This window comes from Empidonax traillii, unplaced genomic scaffold (assembly GCF_003031625.1).
Source record: "Empidonax traillii isolate 1590-97213 ecotype Southwest subspecies unplaced genomic scaffold, ASM303162v1 scaffold134:size1062425, whole genome shotgun sequence".
Classification (NCBI taxonomy): Eukaryota; Metazoa; Chordata; class Aves; order Passeriformes; family Tyrannidae; genus Empidonax; species Empidonax traillii.
In genome coordinates, this window is record NW_020955327.1 from 666691 (window position 1) to 684270 (window position 17580).

Genomic DNA, 17580 nt, shown 5'->3' on the forward strand with positions numbered 1-17580 from the left:
ATACTGTGTCAACAATGAAACAGCACATCGAGGAGGTGTAAATGAACTTGCTTCTGCAAGATTTTCACTCAGAGCAGGGTTTAGGACTTCTAGGCAGGCCTGCAAAACCCTGCTGTGTCCCTAGAACATAATTGGCTCCTGAGACCAACAGCATATATTAGGCACAGTAAAGCAGTTTAGGAAGGTCTTTCAATAAGCTTTCTATAAATGCAACTCATTCATTTTAATACGAAGCCTGTGGTTCCAGTGGGTGGGTTGGAAGAAAGAGTTGTCTAAGCCCTTGCTCGTTTTATTTCCTGTAAGTAACACCATCTCACTGTAGGTACAGTGCTCAGCTGCTTTGGACGAAAGAATACAAAGATCATCGAATATTCTTTTGTGCATGGATGTATAGTCATCTTCTAAACCACCATTCCCAAAAATCACCACTCAGGAAGGATATCTGCAGCACAAACATTTCCAAGCATCAAAGAAGGGAAGCTCACAGCTACTGGAAAGATTATAGTTTCAAGAACGATGGCAGGTTGACCAGCTCGTAGTGTGCATGGGAGAATCGTTCCTGGCTTCAGTGACTTAACATACCTAATGAGTCATGGATTTTAAGTTATCTTGCAGTTTTACAGTGGCTGGGTCAGTCCCTGGCTTCCCAGCTGAGGCTACAAACATCCCAAAACAGGACAGCAATTTGTGAAACGGGCAGTCAGTGTTTATTTATGTTCCCCCCAAGCTTCCCCAAACACCCACGCATGCACCGTACCAGCGAGCCTTCCCAGGTATCCTTACTTATATCAAGTGGCACAATTTGCACTGTTTGTTGTGCTGAAGTAGGTTTTAATTGACACTACTGCAGAGCAAGCACTTTTTTGTCACTATACCTATTTACATTAGTCTAGGGGAGAGATCACCAAATTTACTTGTATGATTTTAATGATGAAGAGGTTCACCACACATTTTGGATTAATAATAATAATCCAGTTCTCTGGATTATTGAGGAACAGGTCAATGCAGTGCCCAGATAAACTGTTCTCAAAACAGTGTTCAAATAGAAGCCACAGGAAAAAAAAGCATTTGCTGGGGGGGGGGGGGGGAAGGAAGAAAAAAGGAAAGGAAAAAGTGTAAATGCCACAGATTTATTTGTAGCTAATGTGTTTTTAGTTAAATTAGCAAAACATTAACATTAGAACCATGGTTTAATAGCAAAAAGATTAAGTTCTGGAATGACAGATCAGTCAATCAAAATTAACTGAAAAGAAAACAAAATTTTCGTAGGAGATAAACACATCACATCATGAGAATATGCTACCCCTTCAACGATTACAGATGTTTAAGGCAAGACAATTAGCTCAGCTGTTTTTTCTATTCAGATCACTGCCTTTTCAATGACTACACACATTGCAAGTGGTCAGAGAGGAATCCCAGGGCACCTGCTCTGCAGCTCTTTCTGCATTGTTTCAGTCTCATCCATAAGAAGGAAATTCGGTCTCATCATAGTCCTTTTCTGTTTGAAAGGATCGTCTTTCACTGTGGGGAAAAAAATCTCTCTTGTTGAATAAGAGCATCCATCATAGTTTAAACAGAATTTCAGGAATGACAGGTACCTTATTTAGATAAGGTGACACATTACTGCTTCCTCTTTCCTCCTTTTTCTTATACAGTAAGATCTATATGGAGAGTAAATTACTCTATCACACCAAGTAAGTATCAAAGTCAAGCTCCATTTTCTGAGTTTCCTATTCCACATCCCCTTGAATTCCTCATCTAGCTGTTTGAAGGACATCTGAAGTGGATTTCTGGTTCCACTGCTCTTAGTATCAAATATTTCTGTTGGCCACGCTGAGTGATAAAGCTTACTGAAATCCTTTTTCCTAGGAGAAGGTTACTGGCAGGAACTGTATTGCTACTGAATTGCTGTTACTGGCTGTTAAGAATAGGGACTTCAGAAAAAATTGAAGCAGCTATAAATATCACCAATTTAAAATACTTTTCTACATGCCTTCCAGATTGCTTTAAATTGTTTTCTTTAAAAATGAAAAAAAAAAAAAAAAGATTAATCCACTGAATGGAAATTAAGACATTTAGATTTCTTTGAAGCTCTTATTGCCATGACCAGTGCACTGTGAGGCAAGGGGCACGTGTGCCTCGGCCATGGGATTCAGCCACAAAGTAGGGCAATGCAGCACCAGCTCAGGGCCCTCCTTGTCCTCAAATCTGACACCTACTTGTCACTTCTCTATTTTAACAGCTATTTTGCAGGTGAGCCCCTGGACATGACATAGATGGGCAATGCTGGAAACCACCGAAGGAGATACTTTAACTGATGCCAGGAACACAAACTGGTAAATCAGGGCAGTTACATGGCATACATCCTTATGTACGGGAAAGCTGAGATTTCTATGGATCCTGGTGGAAAAGACAAGGTTTCAGGCTCACAGACAGTGTGTGAGATCCCCTGTGCAACTTCACTCCATGTTTGCTACAATGGGTACCAGTGTGAGATTCAGTATGCTTGAGAACATAAACAGGAAAAGCATAGTGAAATTACCTTAACTAAGAAAATGACTAAAAACAGGCTCAGCAATATGGGCCTTCATGAAAATTGGAACAGTTACACTCATTGCTCCGCTACTAAAAGCAAAGTTATTACACTATGCAAAGGATGGACTGAAACAGGAATACCTCTGTTCCATAAAGCTTTGATGAAAGACTCACTCCAGGTCCCTGAATGTGATTTACAGAAGGTGGTTATGGACGGGGAGAAGACTGAGAATTAAACACTACTTCAAACAAGGATTTAGCTGCAGACTGAGCACACCCTAAGTAAGGGCCATGCCAGCTTAGAGAAGTAACACACTGATGTAAAGTCCCTGAGTCCCTATTAATAGTGTCCACTGCACCTTCTCATCTGGCTTATCTTCAGCAAACCTATATGAAAGTCTTAAGAGCTATGAAAAATACCTCTCAACGGTCCTCTGGTGCTTTCCACAACAATCCTTCACACATCCTGTAGGAGCAATTCCTTTCATCTGAGTACAATTTACTCACAGTACAAAAATCAATTTTTATCAATACTTTGCAAACAGGCACATGGGCTGGAAAGGAGATAATGCAGATATGTGAAAGATCCAGGTAACCAGAAGGAGGAGAAATATTCAGATGAAAAATAAAGGCTTTGCATCTCATTGGCAGTGCCTACAGTAGAGAGGCAGGCAGTGCAGTCACACTGAATGCACATGTCATCATGGATAAGGAGCAGATACTCATCATGTGCAGCGTAAAAAGTATATGGTTCCAAGAAGCTGGATTGACAGAGAGCACAAGTCAGCAAGTTTCAGAGAAGGAAAGATGAAGCACCTGAGTCACAATTTCAGCTGTGGAATGAATCATGACTTTCAATAAAGAACCTGATGGACTGAGTGAGTTTGCAAGATCATGGGGAAGGAGCAGAGGTAGGCATCTGTTTTGTGGGTTTCCTGGGTGCCAAAATGATTTTCTCATATGCCTGTTGTGACCATCCTACATCCATGTAACCTGCAAGGAGGAGGAATATAAGCATGAATGGCTAAGGGCTGGGGATGAAGATGCATTTGGAGCTATATTTAAACAGAAGAAAAAGAAGCCAGATATGAGTCCTTTGTACCTGTTGCAAGTATCTGCACACAATTTCCCCCCCTCTCATATGTGCACCTCAGTCTTTACCGGAATGGGGCCTAAAACAATCAGCATTCCTCTTGGCATGATCTGGTTTCTGGGAAATGAATAATGCATGGCATGTCAGGAGCTCCCTGAGCCTCTGGCCACAGCAGGATGCACTGGGCAGGAGAGAAGGGCACTTACAGACTGGGCAGGACTGAGGGAATTGGAAACATTAGGCAGAAAGGGGAACCAAAAGTGTTAAACTTTTGATAGAAAAGATAAGAAGGATATCAGTGGATACAGAAGCACAAACTTTCCTCAGAAGCTTTTAGCACGTCAATTATAGCTGACAATTACCACCCCTACTCAGCCAGCCAACCCACAGGGATTTCACAAGCTGCCTCCACCCGCGGCAGGATAGAAAAAAGGAAAAGACAAATAAACGAATTGGCAGAGAATTATTTTTGCCCCTTAGTGCTGCTGGACTTTTCTTGCACAGTTTATCATCAAACCTAACGAAGAAAGAAAGGTTTCTAGAAGGATCCTAGTTCCACCAAATAACTTAAATGATTTTAAAAAAAAAAAAAAATTCACGTTATCCTCCATGCTTGCTAACTGGGAAGGTGTGAGGGCTGTCTTAAGGGCAACTCTAAAATGTACTCAAAGATTTTTCTGTAAATGACCTTTCTGTAAATCCATCTCAAGAGCCAAGAGAGGTAATAAACAGTTAAGGAGCCTGGTTTACAGGGTCTCTTCTACGTTTCGTTCCCTAAAAATACTCACCATTAAAGTGTTTTAGCTGAGATTATCAAAGCAGTGTGGGCAAATTCTCTGCACATCTCACATTAATTAACAGCAAGTGTGTGGGTAATTCCCTGTAGTACTTTGATAATGTCAGCTTCTTTTTTTTTTTTTTTTATAATATCCATTTAGCATATCCACGCGGAATAGGATGGAGGAAATGTGTACAGTGGTTCTGAACTGCACCTCAGTGAAAAATGCCGTTTTGTTCTGACCTTATGAGCCTCTGATCTGTTCCAACAGAGGGATTCTGATCAGCTATTTTGGGCAGATCCAGAAACAGGAAATAAATGCTCCCCATCATCATGGTGATCTGAGTCTAGTCAAGTATCTCGTCTTCATAATATTTTGCTGTTTAGAGGGCTTGGGGGAAGATGGGGGGAATAAACCTTTCTATTTACTCTTAGCTTTGGAAAAATCCACTGGGAGGGACTGCACAATTAACATAATAATGAAGGCTGGCCTCAGATGTGATGCCTGAAAGCAATTATGGGCAAATTAAGAACATAAATGCAAGATAAAAAACTCGTGTCTGTTTGGGACAGGAGGAACATAACCCGCTCAGAACTGAAACAAGGATATATTTTTTTTTTTATTGTTTATGGGGAAGGAATCCTATTGTACTCTGCTTGGAAAAAGCAGTTCTAATATCTGCTGTATCAACTGCAAAAGACCAAAAACACTGTGATACCTCTGCTGGTGTGTCCAGCTGGTTGCTGAGCTGGACAGCAGAGTTCAGGCACTTAAAACCTGGAAGTGTGGAAACCCTGAAACTCTCTACTCAGCTAAATTAGAGGAAATAGGTAATTTTCACCACATTGATCTCTGTACATTAACATGATTTAGTTGAATCTTCTGGTCATAATTTTTCTGTCTGAATTGTTTTTATTATTTTTTTGGTGGATACCAGTCACAAACAATATTAACTATTTGCATTAAGTCTTCAGTGCATTAATGGTGATGAAACTCAAACTGGCCTTACAGAATATCAAATTGAAGAGGGTGCAAACGCCTCCAAGCACAAGAGACTATAATTTTCTTTTCCTCATTAACACCAGGTGAAGGCTAAAAAATAGCTAGCTGGAAAGCAGGGTTTTCATTCACGGTTGATTTTGTTCTACTCTTCTAAGTTACAGTCCAAATCAGACCAAAAACTAACATGTGCTAAATTCCCCAGGCCCTGCAGCCACTTAGTGATATTGATGTTCCTGTCAGCTTTCATGACCAGAGCAAAGATGACAATTTCGCTGAGGAGCAAAAGGCTGTAGCAGCAGAAGACTGACCCAAGTCTGAAGCCCTGGCAGCTCCCTGCATCCATGTCTCTCAGGAGCCATCAGGAATCCAGGCACTCTTCACCTGGCACCCCGCTCCAGGCTTGGCAAGCACTCACACCAGGGACATTATGAACGAAACAAAATGGGATTTTTATATGAGAGTATTCAGCCAGCTCTGTTATCAAAAGCCTTTACAACTAAAGACAAAGCCAAATAGTGAAAAAACCTGAAGGCTGGGAAAGCACATTTTTGGATGCTTACATTTCTCTCCACAACATTTCAACACACATGAACAAAACCTATCAAACAGCACCACAGGAGACACATTTTTAGAAAGCAAAAGCAGCTGAAAGTTGTTTCCCCGCCCCAGAAAAACAAAAGAAGTTAGAATGAAATGAACTGGTTTAACTATTAATCAAATCACTAGTATTTGCCTCACTAGCTGTGGAACATTTGTCTATTCTTATTGCTTTCTGCTGAAAAAGACAAGTAGCAAACCTACAGGAAATGTCTTTATATCAAATCTTGGAAAAGTCATCTAAAAAATGACCCTCTAAATTAATGGGGTTTTAATTTCCTTATTTTAAACTCCTATAAAGTAATCTACCTTAAAGACCAGGTATATGTGTTATCAATTGTCACTTGATGTATTTTGACAAACTTAAAAGCTACAAGCCTGGAAATTCCTTTGCTGAGCTTTGACCACCACCCTGGTTCTATTCCTCAAATGTCTGGCCATCAGTGGAATGCATTCCCAGCAGGATGCTGCTGGGTTAGCCCCAAACCTGCTTGTTAACAACCCTCTCCTTGGCTTCAACATCTTTTTCTGTATCTTATTACAGCTAACAACAGACAACACTCTTAGCGTGCCTTTTTGCCAGTGAAGGTTTAAGGTTTTCTATGCCAGAGTGTCCCTACCTACAATTTTCTACTCAGATGGAAAACCTGATTTTCAAATACACCTGTTATTGACACAAGCAAGTCAAACGTATTCTTTTCTACGCAGGGTCACCGAGATATCTTTCTTTAACTTACTATATCTTATTTTTGCCAGCAGAGATTTCAGCATTCCTCTTCCTACTGCCATACAGCATGTGAATCAGAATTGCCAACAGGTTCTCTGCTCCCTGCTGGTTTGCTCAAAGATCTCAACAGCCAGGAAAAGCCCCCTGATGATGAAGTCGTTTTCTATGTGACTGTAATACAACCTCCTACTGGATGGCTGCCGGGGTGCCTGGCAGCGTAACATCAAGGAGCCAAAGCATATATCTAACTTGAAGATCCAGCTGCAGACAGCTCAATCAAAAAAGAATCTTACCACCTCTGGCAGATCTTAGAACTATTTGACTCATTTGCTCAGAGTTAATGGCAAATACTGCATGTGCTGCCTTCGTATACAAAAGGGCACAGCTGGGCAATAGGGAGGACGGCTGCCTGTTTACCTTGGATGCTCCTGGTCAGGCAGGGTCTTCTAGAGGGAAAAGAGACTGCCTGTCCTGAGAGCAGCACATGAACACAGTGGGAAAACACAGGCAGGGATGAGCCAAGAGACTTGCAAAATAGGATTGCACGAAGGGAAGCAAAAAACAGTCCTGAGAAGCAACAGGGAGACGCTTTCTTAGCATCCAGGAAATTGTAACCTTCCCAGCTGCATGGGATGCAACCCACAACTTGCGTAACTTTGGCTCAAACTTCCCAGGAAGCAGCTGTTGGAAAGTATGTAGACAAAAGCCATGAAAGATCAGGAAAAGGTAAAACTTCAGATAGAGATTAGATTGTTGAGACAGAGATAAATCACAGTTCAAGACAGAAGAACACTGATGGGAAAAAGTATAAAGTCCTACAGGGAAAAAAAAAAACAACCTCAAATCAAAACACTTTAAGGATGGCAATTTACTGATCCTGAAGGTCAGACCCTTGCACAGAGCCACAAAGTGTGACCATTTCTAGCCTGACAACTGTGTGGCAACAAAACCATCAAAGTTGTCAAGCAAATTATTGCCCATCTTTTAGCTACCTATTGGGTATATTAGCTAATAGATGTTTCTTCTGTGTTTCTAACTACTACATTGGTTACTTTTGCTCATGGTAAAAACTGATGCAAGTGATTCAAATCTTAGAAAGTTGCTTGGTCAGAAAGCAGAGTTAGAGGAAAGGATCTGACTGGCTATGACACAATGAGGAAAAAAAGTGTGCACTGTCAAGATTTATTTAATCTGAAGAGCAAAATTTTATCTATTTAATTATACTCTTTAACTCTCTTGTTCAGTTTTTATATTTAATTTGGTCTACTAAAAGTTCGTTTTATTAATTGGAGGCATCTGAGATTTTTAGTTTGCTCCCTACAAGAAGAAGGAGGTGGGATCATTTCACCTCAGGGCTCTGGCAACATGAAGTTTCTGTGGCACAGCCACAAGCTTTCACCTTTTTTTCCCCTTGTACATGAATATAAGGACTTAATGCTTCTCACAGATCATTAGTTTTTTGATCATCCCACAATTAAAGAAAAATATGGTGCCAGTGTCTGCAAGGGTGAAATCTGACTGACTCAAATCATGTTCATGTCCACTGTCATCTTGTGAAATTCTGTGTATTAAGAGAGTAGGATCAGAGCTGTCTGTAAGTTTTCCACATTGAAAGTGTTCCTACGTGTCAAATACATCACTGGAATGGTGAAAGAAAAACCAAGAATATATTTACAACAGCAGATAAATACATATTTATATAAATCAAGCAGAAAAAAATGATAATAACCTTAGCAGGCAGGAATATTCCATGTTTGTACACAAAGCATTGTGTACTGAGGCTTTGGAGCTGCGAAAAAAAGTGTTTTGCTTCAAAATTTTCTGCAGTTGCAAATCATAATTGTGCATTATGAGTTACTGGGATCAGCCAACAAGGTTTCTATTATCTTTTTTTGCATCTGGTGGAAATGAACAATTGCCTGATTTGTTAACAATTTAGGAACAGCAGGTGAGTAATTATGTCTCAGCAGCCTATTGATCCACCCTTTGGGGACATACGGAGAAGATTTTAGCCCTGGCATCTGTCAGGACGAGCTTTCAACAGGATCGGTAGAAAGCGTCTCTTGAACCTGTTTTTCAGAGAAACCCCAGGACATGTGACACGACACATCCCTCACCGCTCCCTTTCTGTCGTTTCCCTTGTGTCAACAGCGTGTTCACACAGTAGCACAGCTCAGGGAGGACATACTATGCAACTGCCTCGGTTACTGTGGGCCTGTCCCCTCAGCTGTGACTCTGTCTCTGCGTGGGCAGTACGTGAACTGAGGTATTAATCTTCTCCCTATCTATTTATAAAAAATCTCTAGTATACTGTTAACCTCTCTTCTGATATAAATTATTATTTAAAGTAACTCTATACAGAAACCCTGGGTGGCAAAACGAATACCATGGCTAGTCCTGCTCTTATCAGGTCTCAAACAACATTGTTTTTTTGGGAAATCATGCATTGATCTGAAGCAGTGCCAGTCATAACAGCTGTTGTAGAAGATGGGACATCCAAGGGATGGTCCTAAGAGTAGCTCCAGGACTGATGGATAGAGGACCTTTGAACTCAGAGAGCCCTGTAGCTCTCAGTGCTTGACTATCCCCTTGCTTCCCAAAGAAACCTATTCTCTGCATTTTGTTGAGAATTAAAGCATCTTAATGACCTAATCATCTATCTCTAACCTAAAAGCAACCATTTATTCCAGTACACAAATACAAACTTAGACAAACTAACAAGTTTTTGTAGCATTAAACATCATTATAAAGAATCATGCCTTTACTTATTTTCTTAACCCTATCCCCAGAACACATCTTTGAGAGGGCAAATGATGTCAGAGGTGTTTGCAGTAAAGTAAAATATCTTTAAAATTGATACAGATATTACAGTACTGGATCAAGCAAAAATCCAGTTGATTTTAATGCAACTTTTATCCAAAATTGATTATAAGACTGGAGTTACAGTATTCCAGTACACTTGAGCATTCTGTGTCTTCTCCAGGACAGTTATTCATTGAAACATTGATCACTCACATTAAACAAAAGGGTGAACAAAGTATGTAGCTCCTTAAGGTCTCATCTCAAGGTAGGCAATTCACACATTTAATTTAAAATATCTTTTTCATCTTTGAGTCTTGTGTTCAAATTACTGCATTCATTTATATGTTGTCTGGATTAAAGTTATTTCATACTTATATATGTCATTTTCAGCTGATACAGATATTTTCAATAGAAAAATATAAAGAAAACATGAAAGGTTTTTGACCAAAAAAAGGCGATTGCATGAATTACAGCCTTCATGAGAAAGCTGGAGAGATATGGTGGTGTCTATAGCTTCTTAGTACAAGTAAGAGACAGCAGAATGTAGGTTCCCAACTGTCTATTATCTGGCTTTACTTGCAGCATTGAAAAAGCAAGTCATCTTTGTGCCTTGGGGGCATCTCTGTTATCTAAAGAAGCATTTCCTGCTTCAGGAGCACCTTAATACAGAGCAAATTTCTTGAAAAGAAAAAAAAAAGGCAAATTGAGAGAATTTACTTGGATGATCAAACTGAAAAAAAAAAAAAGCAAAAAAAAAGCTCTTGTTCACATTGTTAAAAACCTCTTTGAAAAAACCATAACACAAGGTTGATAATGCTGAAATTGCCAGAGCTCACAAATTTGAAGAACTGCACAAAAGGACACCATGCTGTCAGTTCCTGAGACACAGTTGGTATTCCTTACATGATTTGTTATCCTGTTCCTCAAACCCTTCATGATGGAGATATCAAAACACAGCTTCTCAAATGAAGCCCCAAGGGACACATGAAACGCGGTAACTATTCATGATAATGATGCACAAATACTGACATCACTCATTTTCTGCCACTTGTGCATGTAGTGTTTCAACTGGAGACTTTCTGATTTTCAAAGGCATATCAAGATGTACAATGATGAGGGGAAAAAGCAAACTTCATTTGCTTCCTGGAGTAGCTGATGAACGGCAAAGATGGATGGGTTCTCCTGGGAGAGAGTACGAGCAACGCTTGGCTAACACAGGGAACTCAACAGGCAGTGCCACTGCTGAGTTCACTTCTTCTCTACAGCATCCTTCAGAAACTGCCAGTTGCCCCAAATTGCCCATCAATCTGAAAGTCACTCTAGATTGGGGTTAAAAGGTGGAAAATGTAATTAAGCCACAAGTGACACACTCACTTTAGTTTCCAGTTTTGTTCAGAGAAGTGGGAAGTGATCACAATCTTCTCCAAGCAAAACAAAGATAGTTCCTGTGTGGAAAGGTGTTGACTTGTCTCTTGACAGTTCTGTTCTATCTTTTTTCAAGGTAAAGCTTTTCATGGTGATTTTGGTTTTGAAAGTGCAGATCGCTTTGAGAATGACTTGTGGCCATGAAAACCAGCCTATTAACTCGCTTGCACATCTCAATGAACTGTGCATGCATAAGAAAACCAAACTGAAAGCTACACCTCTTAATATTTGTCACAAAACAAGGACAGTTAAAGACAGTGTAATTTACAAAACAGGGAAAATATGCCAAATACGAAATCCCACCTTAAAAAGAAATTGAAAGTTCATCCCTAGATAACTACTGATAATGATGTATCAGATATATGCACACACATATTTGGGCACTGAATTTAATGAATACTGAACTGACAGTGAAAAACCAGAGTTGGATCAGGAGTCCAATTTTCACAGAAGACATTTTGCCACCTGGCTTCACAACAAAGGGAAAAAAGCTTTTGATAGAACTGTCAGGTGATGATGAACTCAAGTTCAAATCCAACAAAGCGTAGCTTAGCAACTTTTTGTGGTGAAGGAATGAATTTAGTCTGGTGTCTGACCGAACCCTTAAGCTCCACATTTCTCTGCAAGACTGGCTTTCTCTGCCTTATTCACCACTGAAAATAAGGAAACCAGACTTTTAACTGAAGCTTACCAATATCTCAAATGACAAAAAGCAACTGTGGAGGAAGCACACGCTTTCTGCCAGTGCTGGGCTTTGATTTCCCCAGGTGCTACTTGAAATCATAGCTTTTCTCTTCATTTGAATTTTGTCAAGAGTGAGCAAGGTGAACTTTGATGTCCGCTCACCAATACTGCACTGAAGAATGAGCAAGAAGCTCAAAACAAATTAAATAACTTGAAAAGGCAAATCATTGTTGTAGCTCGGCAGCACAGTGCAAGAGAGCAAGTCATTTATAGCATTTTGATTGTTTCTTATAATTTAAGCAACACGAGGAACATTAATAATAATGCTTGCTTCACTGAGTTTCCCTTTGATATATTGTCTTGTACCTGCAATGTTTAATAAGGATGTTATAAATTGAACAGTTTAGGCTTTCTCTGGCATTTATTTCAGTTGAGAGCACCAAAGCACAAGTCTGCTGAAGGCATAAAAGTGAAACAAAGTAAGAGACTAGTTTCAAGGATACAGAACAAAGTAAGAAAGTTTGGGAACTGCTCCTTCAGAAGATATTCCTTATCCTTTATGACTCACTTTAGCTCTTTCATTGCACATTTAATACTAGAAGCGAAAAAGGCAAAACACCTAATTTTACCTCGTATTTCAAACTGTGTCTGTCTAAAAGAGTTGGATTCTAGTAACTTGCATACACAGAGGGTGTCAAAATGGCAAGGTGCTTCTGTAATCAGGAATTATACCTGTAAAGAGGAAACCTCGTGTCAAACCCTGCAAAAATGCCTTAGTGAAGGACACAAGCAGGTGGGTTTTTTTTTGCTCAAGGATAGGAGGCAGTTGCACAACCAGCTCTCTGCAGGCACAGCTCCCATCCCACCACAGTGCCTGTCATTGGGAACCACCTGCACAGCCCCAGCAGAGAGCAAGAACTGCAACCACAGGGCACAGAACCCAGTTCAGAGAGTGGTCTTGGTTTGGACGGGCAATGGGGTTACATGTTACGCCGCCTTCCTTGAGGAAGCATTTTAAAGCATTTTGGAATAACCCTGTATACAACTATTACATGCTGACACCTGCAGCGAGGGATGTCGCAGAGGTAAGCAAAAAGATCCCTCCTCACTGCTTTTTGCCATGCAGCGGGTGTGATAATTCTTCTTCCTCAGGTTTTTAAAGCAATTTCAGATCTGAAAACGGATGCCAGCATTGACCAATTTGGAACCTGGATTTTCTTTTAGGTTTGTTTTCCATTTTTGCCCAGACACTGTTTTGGAACTAGAAACAGTGAATGGGCAAAATGGAACGAAGAAAACAGAAAGGTAATAATGTTTGTGCTGGAAAAATGTCTGTCAGCTGCTGAAGAGGTAAGGAAGCCCTTTAAAAGTAGGTCTGTCAAAACAGAAGTAGAGTTCATCCCAGAACAGTGTAAGGAAAATTTCCCTTGGGGAAAAAGAAAGAAAAGAAAGACAGGAAAGACCTAATTAAAAGTGAAGGTCTTGCAGTAAATAAATGATTAAACTTGTTTCAAAAGTATGTAGAAACATTATTCCCTGAGAAGAATACTAAGTCACAGTTTAGGAAAAAAACCCTGGTAAAATTAGTGGGAGATTTTTTTTTTTTTTACTAGAGTAGCACAGAAATCCTACTGTTTTATAAACAGAGCATCAAAACACAGATATGCCTGCCTAATCAGTTACATTAGAGTCCCTGTGGCTTTTAGGTGACACACATATTAGTTTGGATACAAAAAAAATCCAATAAAAATAAGTTCATTATTTCCATTTTAGAGATATCTTCCCTCTCTACAGTAAGAAAACTGCACCTCTTTCATTTCAGAAGTCATTTTACCTACAAACCACAGGATTGAATCAGTATCATATTAAAGCACATGAATAAAGGTACCAGTGGGAAACAAAATTAAGCCAGCACTTAAATGCTTTCTTGAATTATATTTCCTATTGCAATTTCCCTAGTCCACTAAGTTGACTTAAAAGCTCTGGACAAGCACACATTCTGTAGGGTGCCCAACTAAACTGAACAGAAACCCTGAGAATATTGATGTTCCCCTCTTGAGAAAACTTAAGCGTGACAGGAGAAAACATGGAGTGCAAGGCTACAAAAATACAATTGCAAGAACATATGACAGGAGAAAAAAAAACCAGATTAAAATGCAGGCAGCTTTAGAAAACAGTTGCAATTAGGTAAGGAAGAAAGAGCACAGGAACCAAGTTTTTGTTTTATTTTGTGGAGGTTTGAAGGTTTATAATTATATGGAAAGTATAGTTGATATTTAATGAGTTGCAACCAGTTGCATTATTTTAATTAGTTTATGGTGATAAGGATGAATCCAAAGCAGACAACTGTGAAGATTTGTTATTTTAATTAGCTAAGTAAGCAGACAGGAAAATCAAGAACAGTCCTGATCCACCACAGCAGACTCTGTTCAGGAGAGCCATGAGGGAAAAGAACCTTGGCACCAACTCATCATGACTTCTATACTGAAAAAGGGGCTTGCTGGCTGTTTTAGACAGGAAAAACACTCCAAATAAATAGTATCCACTTCATAAGTGCAAAGCATTTCTGAGAGGCCAAAACAATACACATGACAAAGAACTGCAAAGACCAGAGCTATCAAGCTTTTTACAGCACAGTAACCACTTGAACACGCTTGCAATGTGCATTATGTACAGATTTATAACCCAAAATACAGAGTGTAATTATTGATCACAGCTTTACCTATTTTGTTTTGGGGCTTAGAGATAAAAGTAGGTATTCTTCAGTCAAAAAAGTTTCGGGCTTCTGAGAAGTAAATTGGTTTAAGGGTAAAAATAACCAGCTCCTACTTAAAAGCTGCTGAGTATTCCCACACCAGTCATATGGACAGACTAATTAATGAAAACAGCTCTATGTCAGAATTCAAAATGTTGTGAAGCAAGAATGCAGTTGTTGGTATCACTGAAAACTAAATCACACATGAAAAAATGTTTCCTTTACAACACTCCTCACCTTGTCTCTGTTCTCAACTGTATGTCCTGAGACAAAGGCAACTGGATTTAACTTATCCCAAACAGTAACCTCAAAATTTGCTTCCTGTCAGCAGCTGCACTGTTAATAACGCTCTCAGTGAATCCATGACTAGCAGAGTGCCCTTCAGGTAGCCAAAAGTCTGACCTCTGGCACTAAGCCCAGGCTCACAATTTGCCCGTGTTTGAAAATAACCAGTTATACCTGACTCTGTTCACGTTCTCCATACACATTTTCAATCCCACTTAAAGATAAGTTATTACTATACACAAATTACAACACATAGACTTATGAGTTAATAATTTACTTGTCTAGCTGGGGAATTTTCCTTTTAGTGCATTATAGATGAACCACAGACAAATTCAGTACTTTCTTGAATTAAGATCATCTAGCCAATCTAATTCTGAATATATCAAGCAGCACTGTTCTCTGTGGGGAAAATTTAGAATGAAGTGTGCTTTGGTATAAGGAAGAATGTCAAGTATTAGCCAAGATTGAACAGAAATCTATAAAAGATGCCAACACCAATAGTAGCACAGTTTGGATTACGAATCTCTGCTCTTCCACAGCAAACATTATTGTTTTTCAGCCTCTAAAAAAAAGATCATTGGTCCTTCACAGAAATTAAGAAGGATCTGCAATATAAAAATATTTAAATAAGAATCAACACAGGCAGGTTTAAACTAAGCTGTGCTTTCCTTACATTCAGGTATTAGCCAAGCAACAATTAAATGACTTAATGGCACACGGACACTTTCCTTCCTGGAGAGAGCTTGCAATGCATAATTTCAGGCACACGGCAGCCTTCTTAATGTGTTATGTATCCTGTATGTTCTCCATCTTCAGAAGTAAAGTAACTACCAGTGAGGATGGCCTATTTAACAAGTCTTAGTTTAAATACAGCTGGGTCCAAGAGGTTAGGGGTATAACTAAAGCAAACTGATTTCAACAGGGCACACTGAGCGGGTTTTGAATTGGCCATCAGGTTCATAACAGACAGAGAACGGGGCACCAGGGTCTCTCTGCTACACTAGCAGTAAATATCAGAGAAAAATAAGACTCTTATAAAGTCATTTTCCCTCGCCCCAATACATCCTAAATTTGTCAATTAAAAGCAACTGAAAATGAAGAGTTCAGAACCACAGTGTGTTTCCCCTCTGAATAGAGCATGTTCTGTACCCTCTAAGCCTGATGTCACTTGTGTGTCTCCCTTCCCTTTTAGAATCTGAGCAGTGCTGGATCCATTTATTGTTGTTAATTGTCCTTCATTAGTTACCTTGCAGTTTTGATTGGTTTGACTCTTCACCCTAATTGATTTGCTACTGTAATTGACTTTCTCCTCCACTGATTTGCCTTGTGTGTTTTATCATTTTAAAGTGCAGAAGAAACACAGAATTAAATTCCCAGTAATTGCTTATTACCATCTTGTGGTACTTTCATTTCCCTCCCCTAAAACAACTACACATGGCTTCAAGTCTGTGCTGTGCCATTTTTTTTTTTTGCCAATATCCTTTATGTTTCTGAAATACCATTCTATTTCTTGATCTTTATCCTTTAGTTTTGCTTTTCAGTCCTGACATTTCCAGATATGACTGTAACTCCTCACCACTTCCCTGGAGCCCATCCCAAATTCATTAATACCCATAAACCCTTTGCTTCATCCCTTCCACTTTGCTTTCCTTACTGTGGAAGCAATGAGGGTTTCACCGGGTACATGATCCACACAAGCAAAACTCCTTCCAGTTTGCATCCTCTGCAGCTCTAATAGACTGTGGGACTCTCACAAGCTATAGAACAACAAAATTTGTCCACGTGCTTGTTGGAATTGAGAAGCCTCTTGTTTGTCACAGAGTTACCTTTAATCTGTAACCATATAATTCCTGGAACACCCAGACCGAAATATACTGAAAGTCAAATTACATCTGACACTTGAAGGAAAAGTAACAGGCAAGGCACCCATCTGGTCTCACCCATTCAAGAACCAAGGCAGCACTAGAACTGGATGGTGTTTCCCAGAGTCCTGTGAAAGGAAGAGCAAGGGGAATCTTTCAATGCACTGTTCTCTTGGTCCCATTTCACCCCCTTCTCTTGCTTCTCTGTTAAAATCTCTTTTTGTCTCACTGCTGCAATATATCATTCTCTCAAACTCCCTTGCATGATGGCTTTTCATCCTCACTCACAGTTTTTTTTCCTTCTTTAACTGCAGCTTCAACACGTCCTCTACATTTTCTTCCCTTCTTTGCTTCCACCCCCAGTTCAGAAGTGTCTCATTTTCTTGCCTGCAGACTCCTTAATCTGCTTCCTTGCTCCCAGCAATCTTAAGCTGTTACTAACCACTCTCCTCTTCCTCACTTTTAGCTGATCTGTGTCTTTGTATCTATACTATCTATACTTGATACAAAACAATAATACCCTTGGTTTTGTTTGTTTGTTTGTTTTTTATTGCAGGAAATCTTACTGAATCCCTCTCCTTTCATTTCCTTCTTCTGTGACTACAGAGTTGCTTTATTTTCATGTAGGTGTAGGCTTTAAAATGTCTTCTGAAGATGCAGAGGCAACCTTCCTGTTCCCAAAACAACTTTAGAGTTCATCTTATTTGTGTTCCTCCTACCCAGCTACATAACTGCTTAGTAAATGGTGCAAAACTTACATATACACCAAAAGATATGTATCCATAAAAATAAAAGAACTAAAACCTATCTGAGGACAGACATAGGTATCAATGAAGTGAAAAAAGGGGCACATTATTAAATATGTAGGGAGAGACTGCTTGAGTTCAACGTGAGTTAAATTGTGCATGGAGAGAAGGGACCATAGTGAGTGAAAAGCTGGAGAAAATACTGATTCAGACCAGACTTGGTCAGAAACAGCTCCCTTGAGTTATAAAAATTTCAGTTTATAAAAAAAATAAATCTATTCTGACCTG